Here is a 24,861-nt window from a genome sequence, read left to right as displayed (position 1 = left end):
CACGTTTGGTTTCTAATTCAAATTAAGTTTTGTTACATAACAGAACACAAATATGCTTAATGCGTAGGACTACATTGGGCAAGGGAAGTCTAGATGTTTCAGAATCTACCCAGATGGGGCTCTTTCCTGTCATGTAAAAGAAGCAAACCTGGAACAACGTGGCAATTGAGAGAGTGGCTACTGTTGAGGAATTTGTACTAGGAGGAGATTTTGGACATAATTAGCTGTTTGGCCTTCATGTTACCTCTGTCACCCATCTCAAAATCAGCTACAGTGTACTCATTTTTGCCTCTGTCATCTTTTACTTCTTTCTAGCTCTGGTCCTGCTCAGCTTCTGACTTGTGCTTGCCAACAGTCATCTCACAAATAGATGTCATTAATGTTGGTGTACGGTGGCACCGGAATGGTTTAAATCACTGTGGCCAGAACTCTGTTCTGAAACTTTAAAAGTCTTGACATTGTTGTGTATGTGTTGTGTATGTGTTATAACTGTGTTAAGAGTTATAAAACATTCACAAAAATGTTAAAACTTTTAAAGTTTCAGAAATTGATGATCACCTTTGTTTTTAAAAGGAAGTTGGTTGATTTTTTTTGTTCAAAAAGCTGGTCTTTAAAGTGGAAACACAACAAAACACAACAAAAAAACCAACTGGGCATTGCTGCGAACACACTTGTAGAGATTACTAGAACTCTACATTTTAACTATATCATTGTGCTGGTCCACCTTTTTAGTAGTGCATGGACTTAGGAACGGCCTTGATTTCTTGAACATTCCCTCCACTCAGATTATTTTATCATCCAACACAGGGGTAGCTGATGTGGTTCCCTCCAGCTGCTTGTGACTACCACTTCTATCATCACTGACAATTAAACTGGCTGCGGCTGGAGGGTGCCATGTTGGCTCCCCCTCCATAGCATTTTGAAATGCGTAGTAACATCAAAAAAGTCTTTTGTGCTGTATTTCTAAAAGACCAGTGAGACTAGGAAAGGGCTATTAATGAAAGCATGGATAACATTGACTCGGAAAGGTGAAGATCTCTTTAAAAGGCTATGGCCGTAACACACAGGTATGAGGGCGTGATCATTTGCCTAAATACGGACTAACAGAATTAAATAACACAAGCATAAGAATTTAAAATAAGACATGAATAAAATGGACTTTTTAATCTTTTTGCAAAACATTTTTCACAAAGAGCAAGAAATCTAAAGGCTGGTAATTCTGGCCTTATTGCATGCCACAGTGTGCCTTTTGTTTCCTTTCTGTATTCTGACCTCACACTTCAGATGGCAGAGCTGAACTGTGAGAATTTTTGAAAACTTTTTTGTTTCCCATCTTCATACTTAATATATTGCATTGAAGAGGATTCAGCAAGCTAAATCACCTTCCTAATTATAGGACAAGCTATGTTAACCACAACCCATATTTGTATATATAGCATTTATTTTATACACAATGGCTTTTCAGTTTGTTTCACTGTAATGCTGCTAGGGGTAGAGAGGGAATGTTTAAATATGGTCTTGCATATACTGGCAATTTCTGTTGGAAAAAATATTTGAATAAAATTCTATTAAGTTGTCTACGCTCAATCCTGTATTTGTGTCATCTTAATTTTTTCTTCATTAAAAATGGGTCAGGATTTAGTGACGCCTGGAAGGCTAGCATTAAAAACTGAGTCCCACTTAACCCAAAGGTAGTCATTTTTCTTTTGTTCCCTTTAATATAAATGGAAGGAAATTATGCATATGTATTAACTCACCTATAAGATGAAAGTGCTGACTTAGTAAGCCACTTATCTAGTATGAAGGTATTAAAATATTAGCAGCTTTTAATAGCTAAACACCAGTCTGATACAATTAAAAATATATACTCACATTTTAAAAATATTAAATGCTTAGATTTTAATTTTAATTTTCCTATGGTAACAAATCCAAACATTCTATATAGCTACTGCCAATTGCTTTTATAGCTGCTGTCCAAAACATGGAAAAAAATATTTGGTTACTTGGTATAGCCTTGGGCTCTAATGACTTGGAAGGCTTGTCTTAATGCAGAATGTGGAAGTATTATACCAGTGCAATAGAAAACTACATTAAAAAATGAATTTTACCAGTTCTGCAGAAGCTTTTAAAAAGGCATGTATAAATAAATCCAGCTCTGTGTAAAGTCTTCAGATTTTCAGCATCAAAACGTAAGTTAGCAGTCTGGAGCAACTTTACATTAAGGTGAATTCTGCATGGTGGCTTTGACTACCATAAAGCATTCAGTGATTGGGGCAGCTACTGAGAGTGGACTCTTGAATAAACTCTTAACAAAGTTTTTGCACAATAATATTACATAATGTCCAGTGGCTGGCAGAGAATGACTTCCAAATTTGAGGGGAAGTGGTCCCCCACCCCCTTCCAAATAAATCAGTGTTCAGCATGTATTTGCTATCGTATGTTTTCTGAAAGAAGTGTAGAAATAGGAACAAAACTTCCACAACCTACTTTGGGGGGGAGTGTGTGGAGAGAACAAAATGGTCTCTGGTGCAGACGTGCATTAAAACTTCTCCCTCAGTGTTTGGCAGATTCTCTGTGCAGAAATATCAACAGCCAGTCTCTGCTCAGCTTTGGTCTGGGTTGCTGGAGTGGCAGCTAGGTGGGAAAGCAAATTTTAACACGTCCTATATTACACAATTTTAAACCTATTTTTTTTGTTTAAAAAAACTAGTCTTATACATGGAAAAATACAGTAATTTCTTTAAAAACTTGACATAACTTTTATTCTTAAGGCACTGTTTGCATATAGTGCTAGAGAAAACCAAGAGAAAACCTTTTCTACAGCAGGCACAGGCAAACTCGGCCCTCCAGATGTTTTGGGACTACAACTCCCATCATCCCTAGCTAACAGGGCCAATGGTCAGGGATGGTGGGAGTTGTAGTCCCAAAACAACTGGAGGGCCGAGTTTGCCTATATCTGGTCTTGAGCGAGACTAACAACAAGCTCAGGTTAAGATGTAACATTAAGCTAAACCATGGCTTGGCCCTGGGTAGCATGAGAACAGTAGGGTAGAGGCACCGTGGCTATGATCTTTGCTCCAGGAGTCCATTTGTTTGTATAAACCATGGTTTGGCTTAGGATTACATGCAAACAGCACCATGTTTAATTCATTTGAAAGTTATGCCTCTGTTTCTTCTCTTTTCTGGATACCAAAGCTTCACTTGTTTCAGCAGGGTTTTGTCAAAATCGCCCTGCTAAAAGTTTTCACTGTAAATCAGGGTATTTGAAATGAAGAGAACTTCGAATCTGAACTGAAAATATGAATTTTACTGATACCCAGTTCCTAATACTTGCTTCAAGCTATAGTTCAAGGGCTTGAGAGAAAATCTCTGGTTCCATCTGTTGCTCTCTGGTTCCATCTATTGACATACTAGCAGAATTTGGGAAAGTCATGCTGCTGTGCTGAAGGACCTAAATGAACATACTGTACTCTGTTTCGTAATACCTGACTTTTTTTTTTGCACTGGGCGTGTGTGTGAAGACTGCTTTCTCAATTTTATAAGATATTATTAATTCTAGATGAATATGAAATCAATCCAGTTGGACTGAGTTCGCACACTTCATCCAAGTCCAGCACCATTCCAGATTATGATTATCTCTTTAAGGTTACATACAGTGCTTTTTCTTGGAGTACACAGTACCGGTACCTTTATTTTTCTAGAAGAAAAGCACTGGTTAAAAGTTTGGCACTTACTACAGCAACTTCATGGTGAGTAGTGGCACCTTTTTTCTAGAAGAATATATACCTGTATATATAATCTCATTTTCACATATATACACAAAAACATGCACGCATAGTATCTTAGAATTTTCACAAACTCTTACTAACTAGTACAGTGTGATCATCTAAGCAATAATGTTAAGATCCCCATCCTTATCAACTTTCTTTTGCAAAATGCAGTCTTTTCCTGAAATTTACATCACATTTCATGTAGTTTGAAATAAGAATTTTAATTTAATCCACCATCGGTCCTGGTTTTCATAGTTCACATCTGTGTTGATTGTCTAAGGGCCTTCAATGCAATCGGTTAGGCCAAGCTGTGTGAACTATCCTTCCACCCTGGTATCAGAAAGGGGGGGGGGAAATCCCATTTCACATTCCTGATAAAATTGATGCAGTCTAAACATAACACCATATGTTTTCTCCCCCCCCCCATTACACCAAAATACAATACATCAACAGCAAAAGCACAAAGTCTGCTTTCAAAGTACCAACAGTGGGGTTTACATTTAAGGAAAGCCTGTAGTAGTGCAATTCTTTTGGATTGCACTTGTTTGGAATACAGGTGGCAACCAGGGGATTACATTACTGGTTACAGGTGGTGGTGTGGTCTAAACCACTGAGCCTCTTGGGCTTGCCGACCAGAAGGTTGGCGGTTCGAATCCCTGCGACAGGGTGAGCTCCTGTTGCTCTGTCCCAGCTCCTGCCAACCTAGCAGTTTGAAAGCACGTCAGTGCAAGTAGATAAATACAGTGGTACCTCGACTTACGAATTACTCGACATACGAATTTTTCGACTTACGAATGAAAAAAGTGCCCGCACGCCTATGAATTTTTCAACATCCGAAGGACATCCATTGGTGCTTTTAGATGGGGTTTATTCGACTTATGAATTTTAGACGCGGTTTACCGACTTACGAATTTTTCCAAATTTTTCGTTTCCAATGCATTCCTATGGAGAAATCGCTTTTTTCGACTTATGAATTTTCCAACCTACGAATGTGCATTCGGAACGGATTAAATTCGTAAGTCGACGTACCACTGTAGCTGCCGCTGCAGCAGGAAGGTAAACAGCATTTCTGTGCACTCTGGTTTCCGCCACGGTGTCCCGTTGCACAAGAAGCAGTTTAATCCTGCTGGCCACATGACCCGGAAAGTTGTCTGCAGACAAACACCAGCTCCCTTGGCCTGAAAGCGAAATGAGCGCCGCAACCCCGTAGTCACCTTTGACTGGACTTAACAGTCCAGGGATCCTTTACCTTTTACGTTACTGAATGCACTATTACACCAAAAACTTTCCACATGGTAACTGCTGCCCTCCGGATGTTTTTGGATGTAGCTTCCATCAACTTCAGCCAACAGTGCCAAAAGTCAGGGATGATGGGATTGCTGGCACACTAACTTTCCATCTGTAGCAAAACATATCCAAATGTACTTATATGTACCCTGCCAAGCATACTTCTGGGGCTTTAGAAATAAAACACACAATCTCAAGGCATACTCCTGTTTGTAAAAGCTTGCTTCAGTTTCTCGGATAACCATTCTACCAGATGTCTGATGAACTGCCATTCCCCTATGTTCGCAAGCAAGCTAAAAAAAACCCTGCATGGTTTGTAAACATGGTTTTGTTTAATGGGAAATCTAACTGATTTCAAATAGCATGAGAACAGGGAGGAATGGCACTTCTAAAATTTACTTTAAATGATAAAAGTTTATATTTGAAACACTGTCCATGTTCCAGAATTATTGATGCAGGCAAGTTCCTCTGAATATCGAGGGGGAAACAAGGCTCGTAAAGTTTATATTATCCAACTGCCCTCAGAAAAGAACTTGCATCCTACGAGTATTCCCACAAAATTTTGCAGTCAAGCATACAGATACAAACAGTCTCAGAACCAGTGTCTGAGCATGTCTGTCACTAATACTAGCAGTGCTGGCTGGAGCTGATTGGAGTTCAGAGTCCAACAACATCTGGAAGGCTTACCAGTTCCCTATCCTTGGCTGAATCTACACATATATAAAAAAACACTGTGAAAGTGCATATATTTTTTTATTTTATTTTTTGAAAATACATGGAATCTGCCATTAGCTAACCAGCTCCGTTTGTATAATGCACTTAAAATGCACTTAAAATATTATATTTGCAGCTGTATAGCTGAGTCCCTTGACTTGTTCTCTGACTCTGGCCTGCTTTGCTTTGGCTCACATAAAAACAAGAGCATTGCCCCAGTGGCGTTTGTAAATACCCTTGCCCAACAGGGAAGAACTCTGTGTGTGGAAGATTGGGGGAAGAAGTTCCCATTCTCCTGAACTTTGGCTGAACTGGTCTTCTCATGTTCCTTCTTGTGTACCAGACAAGATCATTAAAGCTCCTCAGTTTATCCTGAGAATCTTGTGTGGTGTTGTTGCTTTAATTGAGCAGCTGAGTAAATACAGTGTCTTTCATTCTTCAGTGCAGGGACTGCTAAGATGATCAAAGCAGTTTCTTTAGGGCATGGAGTTGAGATGAAGGAATATCACGTCATAAGGCTACTTGGAATAGCCATGCTGTGAAATGCATGCCACAGAGAACAGGGGTATGCGTGCATGTGTGAGAAGAGAGGAAGTAAGGCAAATATAAAGGGATAATTGGAAGGGGGGGCAAAAGACTGGTACACTGTGGGTATTTCTCCCTTCCCTCCCCCCCCCCCCCGCACTGCTAATGGAAGCAGGGTTGGGTGGGGGGAGTGGTTTTGATCAGAGAAATATGGGAAGGATTAACCCTCTACTCAGCACAATGTCCACAATCAAATTACACCCTCCCCCCCATATTCTTTTAAAAACACACAAAATATGCATAATAGAATCACAGAATCATCTAGTCCAACCCCCTGCAATGCAGGAATCTCAGCTAAAGCATCCATGACAGATGGCCATCCAACCTCTGCTTAAAAACCTCCAAGGAAGGAGAGTCCACCACTTCTCATGGGAATCTGTTCCGCTGCCAAAAAGTTCTGTCAGAAAGTTTTTCCAAATGTTTAGTTGGAATCTCCCTTCTTGTAACTTGAGGCCATTGCCCCAAGTCCTACCCTCGAGCAGGAGAAAACAAGCATCCTCCCTCTTCCATGTGGCATCCCTTGAGATATTTGAAGGTGGCTATCATATCTCCTCTCAGACTCCTCTTTTCCAGGCTAAACACACCCAGCTCCTTCAATCACCCCCCATAAGGCTTAGTTTCCAGACCCTTGATCATCTTGGTTGCCCTCCTCTGCACACGTTCCACCTTGTCAACATCCTCCTTAAATTGTGGTGGTCAGAACTGGACACAGTATTCCAGGTGTAGTCTGACCAAGGCAGAACAGAGTGGTGCCATTACTTCCATTGATCTGGATACTATACTTCTGTTGATGCAGCCTAGAATAGCTGCATCAAGCAAGCCTATCCCAGCTCTTCCACATCACATCCAGTTTCACCCCGAGTTTTTAGAATTTCAGAATTTGTTTGGGTTTTATGAATGTTCATATGCACAAAGGCTGCTTGACCTGTGCTTGTATCACAGCCTTTGCATCACGAGCATGTTCTTCTCCAGCAAAGTGAAACATCGAGTGTCCTGGAGGCGTCCAAGGTCAGGCCACTGGGACCAGCTGGACTTGATTGTCAGCAGGTGATTGGCACTGAACTGTGTCCATGTCAGACAATTTTGTCTACCAGGGTTCCACCATAACCAGCAACCTCTCCATTGACACTGAGCTGGACAACCATATTGGCAAGGCTGCCAGGGCAATGGCTCACCTCTCCAAAAGGGTATGGGAGAATGTGATGGTAGCATCCAATACCAAGATGAAGGTCTACCAGTTTTGCGTGATGAGCATGCTGCTTTATGAAAGTGAGTCATGGGCAACTTACAACCGCCAGGAGCAATGCCTCCATGCCTTCTACATGAACTGCATCAGGAAGATTTTGGGCATCACATGACAGGACGGTCTCAAACTGTCCCACATTCCCAGCTTCTGCACACTCCTGTCTCAACAATGTCTACACTGGCTTGCTCATGTCCACAGAATGCAAGATGGCAGGACCCCCAAGGACGTGCTGTACAGGGAGCTGACTTCAGGCACCAGGCCTGTTGCCAGATATTTGTGTTACAAAGACTCAGCAAATGACCAAATTATGGGTCCAAATGACTGAATATGTTTTATTTGTATTGATTTGCAACACAGGTAGATTATACATAAAATAAAGAAGAACAAAAGATGATGGTTCATTTGGCCATGATCTAGAAACACTGGGAAATGGTGGAAATACATGGAGCGTTGTAGCAAATATGCAATCCTAAGGCAATATTTACATGTGACTTTGAAATACGGGATTTGTTCTCTAAAAGGAGATTACTTGTTTCAAAGCTTAAGATCTTTTTAAGATTATGAGGATTAACTTTTTTCGGTTTAATGCCGAAACTCCCCATTTATCAAAGCACGAACAAAATCTTTTGCTTGATGAATTGCAGAAGCAGTGATGAAAGGGCTATAAATGAAAGACTCGCACAGATTATATATATATTCAGAACACGGGAAAGGCATGCACAGATTTTCCCTCTTCCCAGAACATTGACATTGGAACATTTCCCTCTCCCAAGATTCTCTGGAGCTGACCTAAAGTTGGCCTTCTATTACTGAGGAATTTCAAAGGGATATTCCAGTGTGAAACTGCCGAGTTAAAATGTATCAAGGGATTTTATATGTCTCTGGGGCATGAATAAAGATATGAAGGCTCCTTGTCACACTGCAGGTGTTAAGTTACTTAGCAATATCAGGGTGACTGCTAAGACTATTCCTGTGAAGAGTGACTTAACTGATTTGTCACAGAATGTAATTTCTGTAGTTCCACCACCATTTGGCCTTGCTGCTCATACTCCTGGGGCGTAGCAAGGTAAATTGGTACCGGGGGGCAAAAAAATTTTTGTCACCCCCCCCCAAGAGGTGTAGGAAGGTCAGGTGGTGCCTGGTGTGGAAAATGTCTTGTCACCCCCCCCCATTGATTCCCCCCCCCCAATGGTTTTACGTTTTTTCATATTATCTTACAAAGGAATAATAACAAGTAATAATAATAATAAACTTTTATTTATATCCCGCCCTCTCCAGTCAAAGTCAGGCTCAGGGTGGCTAACTTCAGATACATAACATTGGTATAAAATCAAACAATAATTAAATTACCTCCTAAAAACACCTCAAAATCAAATTAAAGTCTAATTAGATGGCTTTCCACAGGGTTAGGGTTGGGAACAGAAAGTGCTCCACTGAACTGAAATTTCAGCCTTCACAACATAGGAAAACAGCCAAGTAAACAGCTATTTTGGTGGAGGAGGGTCAAGATATTAACCGATATGCATGAAATTTCATATATAGCTGTATAATCCCTAGTATAGTAAGATAAGACCTTTGGAGCAGGCATTTTTTTTAAAAAAAGTTTTTTTAATGAACCGCCTTTTGTTCAGTCATGCAGTCGTGTCCGACTCTTCGTGACCCCATGGACCAGAGCACGCCAGGCATGCCTATCCATCACTGCCTCTCGCAGTTTGGCCAAACTCATTTAGTAGCTTCAAGAACACTGTCCAACCATCTCATCCTCTGTCATCCCCTTCTCCTTGTGCCCTCCATCTTTCCCAACATCAGGGTCTTTTCTAGGGGGTCTTCTCTTCTCATGAGGTAGCCAAAGTACTGGAGCCTTAGTGGGGCAGTAATTGTTCCTTGATAATTTGTCACCCCCTCCATTATGGAAACTGGGGCGGACCGCCCCCTATGCCCCCACTTGCTACACCCCTGCATACTCCCCCTCCACCCCAAATGAATATATACCCACTAACTAAGGATCGTCATTTTATGTATCTGATTAAGTGGACTCCATGCTTTGGGTGGAAAGAAAAGGATAAGTAAAAAGGGAACAAATTGTGACAATCACATGTATGTTCACTACAGGATGTTACTTACCAGCATGGAAAACAGTTATTGCCATCTGTTAGTTTATGGAGAAGGAAAGTGTGGCATGTTAGGTTGAATGAATAACATCACCGTCTATAAACATTTATAGGGAGGAAGAAATATCAGATAACCTTGGGGAAAATTGGATTTTATTTATTCAATTTTGAAATCAATCAAGACCTAGAGAACCAGTATTGGTGGGCATTTGGACTATTCCATAACTTCATTTTATATAATATGGAGAAGTAGGCTCCAATCTGAAATATGTTTAAGTCAATGGCCTTTTGTAAATATGTCCCAGTTAAGCTTTTTGTTTGTATATGAGTGGGTGGAGATTTTAAGAGAGGCATGATTTGAAGTGCTATTGAAACCACGAAAAAAGTGAGTATCACAGGCAAGAAGAGGGCAGGAGCATTTCTGTGCCACTGGGAGTCTCTCCTAGTCATGGGCATAGCCAGGATTTCATTGAGGGGGACAAAAAATTGCTGAGCTTTTTTAAGATTGCCCCCTAAAGTTGTTGAGCTTTTTGGGGGAAATCATGAATAAAAATACTCCCCAGAACCTCAGTTAATTGAGTACTTTCCATGCTCCTAGTCATACTTTTCCAGGTTGTAGCATTTTGTTTCTTGGTTACTTTTTTTAAAAAAACAACCATGTCACACTAAACCATGGCTTAGCACAAATGATCCAATCTGAACTTCAACTTCAGTCCTGTTCTTGACTCCTTGAAAGATTCCATCAACGCATTCCGGTGGAATGGGAAAGATTATGGAAAACAAATTTAAAGTTTACAAATTGTATATTATTAAGAGAAAATTATTATATATAGATGGTATATCACACCGGGAAAAAATTGCAAAAATGTATAAAACAGGATATAAGATATGTTGGAGATGCAAAGAGAAAGATGGTACTTTTTCATGTATGGTGGGAATGCAAGAAGGTTAAAGATTATTGGGAAATGATATATAATGAATTGAAAAAAAGTTGAAAAAAACCTTTGTTAAAAAACCAGAATCTTTCCTGCTCGGAATTTTAGATCATGATATAAGAGAGGGAAACTGGAGATTGTTTATGTATGCCACAACAGCAGCAAGAATTTTATTAGCAGAAGTATGGAAAACAGAGAAAAAGCCAACAAAGGAAGAATGGCAAACTAAGCTTATGGACTATGTGAACTGGCAAAGGTGACAAAGAGGATACATGAGAGAGACAACATTGATTTAAAAATGGAGTGGGAACCATTTATAAACTATATAAAAAGACAGTATAAAGATTTTGACTAAACTTTCACAACTATATAAGAGGTAAAACCAGCAGGGTATAGAATTTGTTTAATAAATCAATATGGAAATACAGTGGTGCCCCGCTAGACGAATGCCTCGCTAGACGAATGCCTCGCTAGACGAAAGGCATTCGCTAGCGGAAGGCTGTCTTGCAAGACAAATTTTTCAATGGGCTTTCCTCGCAAGACGAAATTTTTTTCCCTGTCAAACTGCTATTCTCCCGTTGGTGCTTCGCAAGACGAAAAATTTGCTATACGACAACACTCGCAGAACGAATCATTTTCATCTTGCAAGGCACCACTGTACGGGGGAAGCCAAAGAGGGGGGAGGGGAGAAATATGGATATATAAATTGTTCAATTAAGATTTGTGGAAGATTTGTGGAAAATTTGTTGTTATAATTTGAAAATTCAATAAAATGGTTGTTGTTGTTATTATTATTTTAAAAAAGAAAGATTCCATCAACGGTGTCTCCGAAAAAATGTACACATCACTTCGGAAGGCAGGCGAACTGATGCCAGTGTACTGGAAGAAGCAAAGATCACCAGTGTCAAAGCATTGATTCTTCAACATAAACTTTGTTGGACTGGTCATGTTGTGCGGATGCCTGATTATCGTCTTCCAAAGCAACTATTCTATTCCGAACTAAGAAATGGAAAGGTTAATGCTGGTGGTTAACAAAAGATGTTTAAAGATTCTCTCAAGGTAAATGTAAAAAAAAAAAAAAGTAGTATAAACAGGACAATTGGGAAACACTGGCCTGGAGCACTCCAGTTGGAGAACAGCCTTTACCAAAGGTGTCATTGACTTTGAAGAAGCACAAACTCAGGACCAAAGGGAGAAACGTGCTAAGAGGAAGGCTCGTTTGACAAATCCACACCGTGATCAACTCCTGCCCAGAAACCTATGTCCCCACTGTGGAAGGACGTGCGGATCCAGAATTGGCCTCCACACCACAATCACTTACGACTCACTGTTAAGACCGTGTCCATGGAAGACAATCTCACTCAGGTACGAGTGATCGCCAAAGAAGAAGACATGGGGCTAAGCCAGGGGGTGTCTCGGGGGACACATCCCGCCTACCCCTCTCTCTCCTTGCGCTCCAGCCTGCTGGCTGGGGGGAGCCACGTGCGCGCGCCGGCGTCGGAGCAGGGCGCGGCCCGGAGGTGGCGGCCCGCGGCAGTAGCAGTGGGCGGAGAGAGCGGCTGTTGGAGGAGGAGGAGACGGAGGAGGGACGCGGGGACAGCGGCCTCGGCACTCTCGGCGCGGATCCTGGTGGAGAGCATCGGCAGCGCCGCCGCCGCCGACGCGCTCGACAATGGAGGAAGAGGACGCCACTGCCCTCCGCCCGTGATCCGTCCCCGCCGCGATCTCTGTCCCCACCGAGGTGAGCGAGGATGGAGCCGCCACGGGGCGCCCCTTTCCCCGGAGCTCCCTCTCTTTTTCCTTCAGCCTTTGGAAATGAAATTGGGATTTGGGGGTGGAGGGTAGAGCCGCCTCCAGACGGCGATGGGGAAATAGCGGGGAGACTCTCCAAGCAGTGGGGAGGGAGGGTGGATCGGGGTCCGTCCAAGCTGGAATACCTCGGGGTGGATTTGAGGTCTTTCCTTCCCTAGAGTAGGACCCTGCGGAGGAAACGTGGCTCCCGGGAGTTGCTGTGTGGCCATGCAGCGTGCATGACCCTGGCACCGAAATTTGTGGGTGCTCGGTCCCTTCATGGGGAATTTTGTGGGTGCTCAGGCACCCAGGGCCCCAGGGAGTTGGCACCTATGGGAGGGTGGTGGATCAGGGTCCATCCAAGCGCGCGCTGGGATACCTCGGGGTGGATTTGGGGCGCCGTCCAATACTCGCCTCCTGCTCACACCCTAGTCTTTCCTTCCCCCCTTTGGGGCCAGAACCGGACTAGGAAGGAAGGCGGAGGGAAAATGTGGCTCCGGGGAGTTGCTATGTGGCCCCAAGCGGGCTCGCCCTCTCGCCCAGTCTGATTGCTCCGGACGCGCCGAGCCAGGAGCCTGGTGTTTATGCGCCTCTGCAGGAGACCAGGAGCGAGCCGTTAGTCGCCTTCCCCGCCGCGCTCTGTCCTCGCCGGCTTCCTGCGTGGAGCCACCTCCTGCATCTCTTTCTCTCTCTGGGGAAAGTTGTGGCTTCCTCCAAAACAAATCCCCGCCGCGTCTCAACTCGAGCTGGACTCCCTTTGTTTGTTCCCGCACGGCTTGAGGACGTGTGGAAAAGTTGACAACGGGAAGCGCCTCCCTCCCTTTCTCAGACGGGACCCTGCCGTCGTTTGGGGAGCCAGCCTCGCATTGCCTCTTCCTAGGCAGCCTCTTAGAGGGCGAAGGCGGAGCGCGCAAAGGAAACCAGCGGCTGTTTCAGGACTGGCTGGATGAAGAATTTAGTTCGACAGTTTAGTGAGGGTGGAGGGGAGTCACCAAGGCTGTGATGTGCAGTCAGCTTTGTGTTGCTGCCAATCGGGGATGGGGAAGTTGTGGTCCTCCAGAGATCGATGGACTCCCAACTTCTATCCAGCGTTCGAAACTCCCATTCTTCTAGACGCATTTTGCGACGGAATTTCGTTAATGCAAGCAGTTTCTGAGCTCTGATTACAGTACCGCGCCTAAGATTTCAGATTAAAACTGCAGAGTGGAAGGAAAGGAGAACCTTTTTCTGCCTCTCCACTTCTGGCTACTCTCTGAAGACTGGAAAAGAGATCCTCTTAAGAATATTAGGGGGGTGGGCAGGGGAAGGACTAGACCCTGTGAAAATGAACACAAGATTTTAGCTGCAGTTCATTCATTTTCAGCTTTGTATTCTTGCTATAAAAAAGCACGCCCAGACATTCCGTTGTTGCGCCCATAACCTCTGTTTAAGGTGTCATTTAGCTCCTAGCTTCTAACACTGGTTCCATCAGCCCCAGCCAACATGAGCAGTGGTCATGGATGGTGGAAGTTGCAGTCTGAGAACGTATGGAGAACTACTGCTCTAGAGGCAATTTAGTGGCTGAGAAACTCTTCCAGGTGACCAGAGCTTCTTTTCTTTTGCAAAAGTGGTGGTTCTTCTCTGTCTGGCTATTCATGTGCCATAGCCAGCTGCTGTAAGTTATAAGGGGGGGGGGAGATCCTTCGTTTGGAGGCCAGTAATTGTTCCAGACGTATTTGCAAGGGTCAGATCCTGGCAGCTAAATTCTGTTTAAACACCCCGCTCTGTTTGGTCCTAAACTCGAATACTTGGGAATAAGGCCTGTTGGACTTATTTGATCATACTTCTGAGTAGGCGTGCATAAGATTGCACTGGCAGATTGCAGTCATGAAACTCTTGATTTTAGCCATCTTGATTACATACTGCAATATCTGAAAGACGTCCTCATCTTTCAAGAGACTGCTTTGTTTATGTGGTTGCCCAATTAGTGAGAAGAGGCAACCATAATGAATAGTGGAACATGATTGAGTGGGTCAAAAGCCCTGATGCACATAGCTCTCCTTTTTACCCACATTGATAAATTGGTCTCTTTTAACAAAAAATAAAGTTTTACTGTGCTGCCTAATGGATGTTATTTTTTTCTTTTCTTTTTTTGCATTCTTGGTAATATGAGAAACTTTGGCCTGCCAATTTTGCTGTATCACATCTAATTCCATTAAGAAGGAAATGGAGGATGCTTTAGAATATCCCAAATAAGTGCTAAAGGTTTGTCTTTGTCTGAAGCCAAGCTTCTTCCCTGTAATAAAAGGCATAAGATGGGGGAATGGTAAGGATAGAACTGCCTTTGTCCATTCTTGAGATATTTACCTATGGACCTAATTGACTGTTCCCTCTCTGTATGGAAGGAGTCAGCTAGAGAGTGCTGTTCTGCTTGTGCCTTGATTGTGGGCTTACCTTAGGCATTTGCTTGGGAATTTGAGAATAGGATGATGGACTTTGATCCAATGCAGCAGGGATCTTCTTATTTTAGTGGGTGGTAGATTCTCCTCTGGAGATCTAGTAGGGCTGGATTTCCTGCACTGAGTATGAACAGAACATCAGCCAGAGTGCAATTCAAGAAAAGAAGTCAAAAACAAGCAGGTCTTCAAGGCTTTCCTAAACCCCTGAATGGATGCTAAAGCTTTCTAGAAACTAGGCTAGGTGGCCTACAAAACCTTCTCATAGTGGGATGACAAAAGACATAAGAGGATGGGGTGGACTGACTAGTGCAGGAGTGGCAATCTGCAGCCCCGGGTTCTGAATGCGGCCCTCAAGCCTTCCTTATATGGTCCTTGGAACGCTCCCTCGGCCACACTCTGACTTGCCTTACCCCCCAGGTGTTTTTGCTCTTCTGGAATGTGTCCTTCAACTCTGGTAATGCCTGTGGCTTGTCTGGATAGGGAAGAGAGAGGCGTGTCTTTGCATGGGTAGAAACCAGTGTATTGTACAAAAGTAAAGTTGGCATAAATTGTTCTGTCCACTTTTCTCTCTGGCTCCTGTCCACCGCTGGAATGTAACCCTTGGGAGGTGGCAGATAACTGAATACAGCACTCAGGCTGGAAAAGGTTATCCATCCCTAACCTAGAAGATGTGACCTGCCCATAGTGGGCTTTAGTGGTTTCATGGCCCACTTCCTGAGAGTAACACTGACTGTAAGCAAGGGCCTGCAGTAGTTAGCTGTGTGCAGTTGACCCTGCCAGTGTGCTGCCTTTGCGTCATGCAATTTGAAAGGTGCTTCTTGTGAAAGAAGGGGTACCCTCTTGGTCATTCCACTGCCCTCTGAATTATGGGGACTGGTGACCCAGCAGAGGGCATTCTCTGTGGCAGCTGTCCATGAAGGGAGGGGGCATTTGTCCCCTTCCCCTAACCCCCAGATCCTTTTGTTTTTTAAAGAGTAAGTTTCTAGCATGTGTGGAACCCAAGATACAAGGCAAAATGCGCAGGCACAATTCTTGTCGTTTGTTTAGTCAGAAACTTGCCTGCTCCTGCTTTTCAGTTCTGTATGTATGTTTTATTCATTTGAAGTATTTATCCATCCTCCCTTTCCCAGAAATTTCCTGCAGATGCCCATGGTGGCAGCCCCTGAATTGTCGAACTACCTTCCCATAGTCTAGCATCTCTGTTGCATGTGTTCCATGTGTGAAGATGCACCTTTGACAATTGAGGGTTGTTGTTGTTTTTTGCGGGGGTTTGTGTGTTATGGGACCTGCCTTGTTTGGACTTTGCTTTAGAGCTGCCTCGTTTGATTCTTGCACATTATATTGCTGTAACGTGCCCCACAACCTCATGGGAAAATCCTTTAAATGATCAACAAAGGAATACAAGTAGCTGGAGCTCAATGAAAATTACGATGAGCATTCAATTTCTCTGATCACTATAAAGAAGAAGGTGGACTGGGGTTATATACCGGCTATCTCAAAACAATGTCCAAAATACCTAGTTCTGGAGGATGGTGCTGCTGTATTTTGTCCAGGATCAGCCTGTTAGTTTACGTAGAACTGGGAAAAAATGACTACAGTTTCCTATTGAAGTGAGACATAAAGACCCTCTTGCTAAGCACCTGTGGTTTTTTATTTTTATTTTTATTTTTTGAGTCATTTCCTTTTTTCCCTGTTTTTAAGCTGTGCTTCTAATTCTGCACAGTACTTCCTGCATGTCTGTCCATTTACAGCCACCCCGTAGCTGCCTCTTGGGCAGTGCTAAATGCCAATCCGGGTGGAACACAAAAAGCTACCTGCTGTGTAATTGAACCATTGGTCCATCAAATTCAGTATTACCTACACTGGGGGTGGGATGCCATAATTTGGCTGAGGGCTGCATTCTCACAGGGGTAATAATAATAATAATAATAATAATAATAATAATAATAATAATAATAATAATAATAATAATGTGTTGGAGGCCACAAGCTGGCAGTGGGCAGGCCCAGAGACACAAATGCTCTGGATTAACTAATCTGGAATAAAGACCAACATGCTTCTTTCACTCACATGCATGAATGTTGAAGTGATTGATACCGTGGGAGAGGCAACTTGGAGACGGCGAAAAGATAAAGAATAAACAGGAGGGGAAGAAGTCTGATGGGACAGAAGAAGGGTGCCGTTTCAGGGGCCGCATATAATGATTTTAGGGGCCATCCATATATGATCTCTCAGGCCAGGGTTATCTATGACTGGTGATGACTTTGCATTTTCAGTCGGGGATCTTTTGCAGTCCCACGACTCCCACCAGGGATGTCAGGAGCTGAACATGCATCCCTTTGCACCCCAAGCATGTGTTTTACCGCAGAGCTACTGCACTTCCCTGAAGGTGCCTGTACTACACACTGCCTAGACTTGATGTCTGTGCTGCCCTCAGTGTCCTCGCACCTGTCAAAAGAAAAGAAATAACACTTTTTTGTGCTCACCCACACAGGCACACAAAAATAATAACCAACCTGTTTCAGCAACATACTCCTTTTCATTCTTGAAACAGCCAGAAAACTGACGTGTGGATGTCACTCTGGGGTAATATCTGCCTTTTGCAGGCTTTTCCTGACTGTGGAATGCCCTCACCCTGGGAGCATGCCAGACACCGATGCTTTTGGTAAAGATCTGTCTCCCTGGGCTTCACGGCTGTTATTTTATATTACATTTTGTTTTTGTTTCTATCTGCTCTTACTGCTATGACTTGTTGTTCTTTTAATTCTTGTGGGATCAAATGTTGCAGGGCCGGTGGGCTAAAAATAATCAAACAAATACAAAAACAACCCTTTCGAGTCATCCCATGCATGCTTATTTGTGGGAAAGTTAGGTTGGATTTGGTCGGCTCTGACGAATGTCATATGAGTGGGATCGTGCATAGTATTACGTCCCGGAAGGAAAAGGGAGTGGTGAGGAAAACCTCTGTAAATTTTCTCAGTGTGTTCATTCATGGCATCGCAATTTTACAAAAGCATCGTTGTAGGAATCTGTGGCATGTTGCTGTCCCTCAGATTGATTAGCATTTTTTTTTGGCAGACATCTGTTTAAGTAATTTGTATAGTGTTCGCAAGTGTTCAAGTATTTGTCCTTCATGTAGATTATCTAAACTATAATCCTTACAACAACCTTTCCCGATAAATCAGTACAGTCGTACCTTGGATCCCAAACGCCTTTCGAGTCAAACGTTTTGGCTTCCGAATGCAGCAAACCCAGAAGTGAGTGTTCTGGTTTGCGAATGTTCTTTGGAACCCAAATGTCTGACGTGGCTTCCGATTGGCTGCAGGAGCTTCCTGCAGCCAATCGGAAAACGCACCTTATCATACTGCAGGTGAGGGACTGAGGCTGAGACTCTTAAGGACACATAGTGAGTTCATGGCAGACATAAGAGTCATAGAATCGTAGAGGGGAAAGGGACCATGAGGATTATCTAGTTCAGCATCCCATTGTTTGTGGAATCATGAACATTACATCCAAACCAACCCCTTCCACCAGGCTGCAGAGACACATGCAGCTGAAGCCCAGCCAGTTGGTCAGTCCACAGGGCATAGAAGTGCTTTGGACAATCTGAACTAGTCCCCAGCAGTTATTTAGTACTTCAGAGCATTCATTCCACTTGAATGGCAAGCATGAGGTGTTTTGCTGAGCAGACAGGGAATCACATTGGCTTTCCGCAGATCAGTACAAGCTGCCTGCTTCCATGAAAAATGATATACCAAAATGCTTCTTTCTGTGGCTTATCTTTAGCTTTTGTGTCACGGCTTCTCGTAATGCAATATTATGGAAGAGCATTATGTCGCTGCTTTTTGTGACTTCCAGGGAGCTGCTGCACATAGTTGGCTGGCTTAAAATCTCGCTGAAGTCACGTTTAAGCTGCATGGCAGCATCACTGCCAGAATCCTCACCGGGGGAAACAGAAGGCGAGAGGATACTTTGTTGCTGACAGTAATTAGGTTCCGCCCAAAGGGCACATTTGTTCCAGGATGGGGAAACAGGGATTGATCTCCTTCCCTCCATCTGCTTTCTGGGAATAGTCCTTAAATTATTCCACGCTTACAGCGCTGATCCTAAAAAATAGTTTCTTGGAAGTAATACCCAGAGGATTGTAGCTGCAATCTTTACCTGGGAATAAGCCTTATTGAACACAGTGGGACTGACTTCTGAGTAAACCATGCACAGGCTGCAGACCACCAGAGCACATCTCGAGTAAGCCTTATTGAGCATGACAAGTGCTGCTACTAAGAATATTTAGCTGGAAGTAGCCCTAACTTGAAATCAGTTGCATATGCTTCTCTGAAAAGCATGAGACTCTTAATCTCAGGGTCGTGGGTTTGAGCCCCACACTGGGCAGAAGATTCCTGCATTGCAGAGGGTTGGAATACAGTTGTACCTTGGATCTCAAACACCTTGGCTCCTGAACAAATTGGCTCCCGAACAATCAAAACCTGGAAGTGAGTGTTCTGGTTTTCGAATGATTTTCGGAAGCCAAACATCCAGCGTGGCTTCTTGGCTGTAGGACGTTCCTGCAGCCAATCGGAAGCCACACCTTGGTTATCGAACGGTTTCAGGAGTTGAACAGACTCCCAGAACGCATTCTGTTCGAGAACCAAGTTAGATGACTCTTGTGGTCCCTTCCAGCTCTATGATATACGGCACATGGACAGAGATGCTGTATTGTGTTAATTTCTCAACTGCCATTTCCAGTACTTGTTGCTCAGTCAAGGCATTTTAAGGAGCATAAAGAATAAATCTTAAGACTGTCTTACTGGAGAAACAGATCTGTTTAATTAAATTGTTTTTTTCCGGTAGTGTTTTCATCCTCCTCCTTGCAGGAACAATCTTGATTGCTGTGTTTTTTTATATTAGTTTGAATCAAATCCAAAGAGATGCCTGGAATGAACACATGCTTGTGTTGACCAGAGGTCACAAAAGGCATTTAAACTCGCCCAAGGCACTCTGCTCATACGGGGTGAGAAGGATGAGAACTTCAGCTGCCTAAGTGACACTTTGAGGAAGTTCAGCAGGGCCTGAGGATTTAACTAAATCAGATACGTCACATCCCATAGTAGGAGTCCTTATCTTCAGGGGATGTGGGCAGGAGAGGCGGCACATACAGGGCCAGCCACAGAAGCAGTCACAGAGGAAGCACTGAGCATATGGCACTGTTGTCCTCAGACTTGGAGGACTCCATTGCAAAAGATGTTCCCTTGCTCTGTCACAGTAGGAGATTATTCAAGAAGGCCGGGCTCTTTAAGAAACAGAGCATCTTGAAGCACAGCTGGTGCTAACATTTAGGCTCCACCTGCTGATGATGCTGCCACGACTGCTATAAAAAGCAGTGTTTCCCAAACTTGGGACTACAGCTCCCATCATCCCTAGCTAGCAGGGATGATGGGAATTGTAGTCCGGAAACAGCTGGAGACCCAAGATTGGGAAACACTGATATAAAAGCTCAGTCTTAGCTTGTTCCTTAGTTAGAGCCAGGGGCGTAGCAAGGGGGGGTGGGCCGCCCCTAGTTCCAGGGGAGGGGGGTGACACTTTGGCCAGCCCACCCCCACCCCGCCGGGCTGACCCCGAACGGGGGCATGTCGCCTTTTCCCCCTTCCAGCGGCTATTTTTCGTGGGGGGTGGGCCAGCGAGGAGGGGGTGTCACGCTGGCATGACACCCCTCCTCGCTGGCCCACCCCCCCAACTGAAAAAAAAACCGCTGGGAGGTGGGGGAAAGGAAGCAGAGCAGGCGCATTCAAGCTTCTCTTTTCCCCCTTTCCGCCACTTTTTTCGGCGGGGGGGGGCGCGGGCCAGCGAGGGGGGGTGTCACGCTTGTCACTGGCATGACACCCCCTCCTCGCTGGCCCACCCCCCACTGAAAAAAGCCGCGGAAAGGGGGAAATTCCCCCTTTCTGCATCCACGTGCGTCGTGCCCCTCCCGCAGGGGGGTGCCTCTGCGCCGCCGCTGCCCCCAGCAGCGCAGAGGCTTGCTACGCCACTGGTTAGAGCAGCTTCAGAACTTTATGTTGTCCATGGAAAACCCTGAACCCTACTGTGCCCCACCCCCACCCACATCCATCCATCCTAAAACACTGACCCACCTGAACCTTATCACACTTTGCCTTGCTATACCACAAAGCGACACAAGATATTTACTGCTGCTTTACATAGTGTGTTAAACACCTGTCTTTTTCCATTGACAGCCATACCTTGGATCTCAAACACCTTGGCTCCCGAACAATCGAAACACAGAAGTGAGTGTTCCAGTTTTCGAATGATTTTCAGAAGCCAAATGTCCTGCGCGGCTTCCACGGCTTCTGATTGGCTGTAGTATGTTCCTGCAGCCAATCGGAAGCCGCACCTTGATTTTCGAATGGTTTCGGGAGTCATACAGACTCCTGAAATGTATTCTGTTCAAGAACCAAGGTACGACTGTATATCTTCTCAAACAAAACATCTCTTACTATTTCCCTTCTCTTTCTATTCTCCCCTCCCTCTCCCCTTAAAACAAAAGAAAAAAGGGGGCAGCCTCTAACTCCATTATAAACAACACATAAATGCGAGTGTAAAACAAACAAGGGTGGCTATTTAAGTCATATTTCTGAGACAGCATGCACCGAGTTCTATTAAAATAGTAAGATTAAAGCATTCGAAGCTGGAACAGATGTGAGGGTTTTCTAGTGCCACATTCTAAATACTGATGTCAGTGCATTTGCTTGCTGTGAGATTTTGTTGTATCTGAGGCTGCAATTCAGAGAATTGTGCGACCAGCTCTGTGCATCCAGTGGGATTTTTGCTCGTTGGATCTTTGGTTCTCAAACAACAACCTGCAGCAGAAGGGTACTCTGCACAGAAACGTAATGTGGCATTATAGCTGAGGTAGGCTAGACAGACCAGTGTTAGAAGCTGAGATATGAAAGCTAGGAGCTAAATGGCACCTTAAACCGAGGTTATGGGCGCAACAATGGAATGTCTAGGCACACATTTTTATAACAAGAATACAAAGATGAAAATGAATGAACTGCAGCTAAAATATTGTGTTCATTTTCCACATGATCTCTTCTCCAGTCTTCAGAGAGTAGCTGGAAGTGGGGAGACAGAAAAAAGGTCCTCCTTTCCTTCCACTCTGCAGTTTTAATTGAATATCTTAAGTGCAGTACTGCGCCCAGAGCTCAGAATCTGCTCACCCTAATGAAATTCCTTGTTGCAAAATGCGCCTAGAACAATGGGAGTTTTGAGCACTGAGACAGACCCAATGCATGATCCAACCATGCGGTGGACAGAAGGAAAAGCCAGGAAGAGGAAGTATATAAGACTTCTGGGGAACTTGTGGATCCTCTGGAGGCTGTGTTGAACACCCAATTCCAGCCAGCATCACCAGAGGACAGAGATCATAGGAGCTGAGGTCCAAGCACATCTGGAGGGTCTACAGATTCCTGCCTTAGGAAGTGGAGGAGCACTACAGAGTAACTGAGCAGGGGACCTGGGGAACCTTGTACGATTAGCAGTAGTGGATTTCCCGAAAAAGTGAAACTGAAAACATAGCAGAACCAAATGATAGAGATCATGATAAGTGATACTTTCCTATACCCTATAGATCAGGCATCCCCAAACTCGGCCCTCCAGATGTTTTGGGACTACAATTCCCACCATCCCTGACCACTGGTCCTGTTAGCTAGGGATGATGGGAGTTGTAGTCCCAAAACAGCTGGAGGGCCAAGTTTGGGGGTGCCTGATCTATAGATTTATTTTGCCCTCTGTCTTAACTCTGTCTGGAAGCAGTGCCTGAGACGCATTTGGGGGCCAGAAGTATCGCTCTGCTTCTCCAGATGTGCTGAGGCTGCTTTTTGCTAGGAAACGCTGCAAGTTGTTAAAAGCCTCCTTGTTTGACATTCGAAAGTAAGGTAGAATAAATCCTTTATATAAAGAAGCCACAAATCATGAGGAAACAGCCACTCCTCTGACTTTCTCTGGCTCCGCCATGGTGTGATCTTCAACGGACGTTTCTGACGAGGCTCAGAAGGAACCCTTTTATAGGTATGCTACTTTCTGTTTGCTCAAAATGTGGAACTGCACCAGCGCTTGGTAAAGTCTGTATGAAGCAAGTCACATGAGCAGCTTGCTTGATTTCCTGTTTGGAGAAAGCCAGCAATTACAGTACACTCAGCTGTCAGTGAATGCAAACCTGCAAACTGTGGTGGGTAGCCTGGTGGGCGCGTATACTGGGGAAATCTGGGCGTATTGAGTGACCTTGAGACCATTCCTTGGCTCTCAGCCTAACCTCCTTTGCAGGATTGCTGTCAGGGTAAAAAGGGTGGGGGAAAGCTGTGCACCCTGATCTCCTTGGAGGAAGTTTGGGGTAGAAAGTAAATTAGTTCTGCAAAAGGTTTGAAATAGGTCACCCCTTTTCCGTTGCAAAGATCACCTTCCAAAATATTACGGTTCTCCCCCCCCCCATTGCCTCCAACTTGTGAAAGGGAACTCTGGCTGATGGCATGGATAGGAGGGGAAATGGTTGGCATCTTGGGAGACAATGGCAGAGTGCACCTTTGCGGGTGAAATCAAACTGTTGGAAGGTTACAGCACCTGCTGTGGCTGTAGAGACCAATACAGGAGAGACATGTTTTGTTGCAGCTGGGGCAGATGAAGGCATCCGGTTGTGCTGCTGCAGGTGCACCATGGCATTTCTTCTCTCTGCACTCCTCCCAGCGGTCATTCCTCCTCTCATTGCTGCTGTGGATACATGACCTGACTGTCTCCCGGCACCGTGGAGGAACTCCCTCATTGTGAGGATGATGTTGCCTATGAGTATTAATGAGTATTCATTCTGATTTGTGCGTGGGGAGCTTAGGTGACAGTCACATCCATGCCATACAATTAAAGCACCAAAGAATCCTGGCAGCTGCAGTTTTACCCTTTGCAGAGCTACAATTCCCAGCACCCTTAATGAACTACAGTTCCCAGGATTCTTTTGGGGGGCAATCCACATGCTTTAAACATATGGTATGTATGGGGCTTACATTGCATGGAGGCAAGAGTTGTCCTGCACTTTCCAGTGTGTGTCTCCCCATCATTCTACTTACTGCAAAAGTCAGATCTTTGGGGGAAGCACGTTTGTTGCACTACACCTCCCAATAACCTATAGCTGGGCAGCTCTAATTTTCCAGTATGCGATTGAATCTCATCCAGAAATCGTGACAGTCTGGAAATTCCCATACGCTCCCTCTGGCTCCCCCTCCATCCTGTGTCTGCTCCTCCGGTAAAAGTTTCCTGACCCGTCATAGCATCACAATTTCTGCAGTAATCCTTTTTGTCAATGCTGTTTTCTTCTTCCTAGCCTTTCTCCTGGCCATTTAACTTATGATAGAAAGAAATCATAACCTGCTCTTCAAAGAGCTGAAAGTGCTTTGAAAGGGATTGTGACTCATGGTGGGAGTACACCTCCCCCCTTTTGCCTTTAGTGAACAGGATTCGTAGGTTTTCCGGTTGTTTCGAGGTGACAGTCAGACCAAAGAAATAATGTGTGCGCCCTTTGTAAATCCTCTTTCAAGTAGTGACATTGCTGAAGTTTGAAATTACCTGCTTTGGACTACGATATTCCTGCATGCGTTATGCAACCAGACATCGTTCCCATGATAGGTTTTTCTGCAGCTTGAAACACAAAAACTGGATTCTGCCCATGCACAAAATGTGTATTCAGTTTGAAAAGGATACGGCAATATGATCTGGTGCAGCCAGTGTCATGAGACAATTTAGAACTATCCTCTTTCTAAAAATAATAATAAATTGTTGCAATAATGCTTGTAATTGCTGACTCAGTTTTGAACTGAGCTACTCTGACTCTGGCTTTAGAAGTTTAGTTCCGTTGGCTGATACGTTGACCCGGTTTGCACATGCAAATCCTGGCTTAATAAACCAGGATGTGCACCAGCTTTATGCAGCAGTGCAACTAGATCA

At 44.2% G+C, this 24,861-nt stretch overlaps 1 protein-coding gene across 1 annotated transcript in view; it reads left to right on the top strand.

Annotated features, from left to right (window-relative positions):
• Window positions 1–12,232: 12,232 nt before the first annotated feature.
• The window catches only part of LRRC8C (leucine rich repeat containing 8 VRAC subunit C), a 35,116-nt gene continuing 22,487 nt past the window's right edge, over window positions 12,233–24,861 (top strand). Inside the window, exon 1 of the mRNA XM_033151641.1 lies at window positions 12,233–12,389. The gene's annotated coding sequence lies outside the window, so the exon portion shown is untranslated. The remainder of the gene's footprint in view (window positions 12,390–24,861) is intronic.

This window comes from Lacerta agilis, chromosome 6 (genome assembly GCF_009819535.1).
Source record: "Lacerta agilis isolate rLacAgi1 chromosome 6, rLacAgi1.pri, whole genome shotgun sequence".
Classification (NCBI taxonomy): Eukaryota; Metazoa; Chordata; class Lepidosauria; order Squamata; family Lacertidae; genus Lacerta; species Lacerta agilis.
This window is presented reverse-complemented; position numbering and strand designations above follow the sequence as displayed.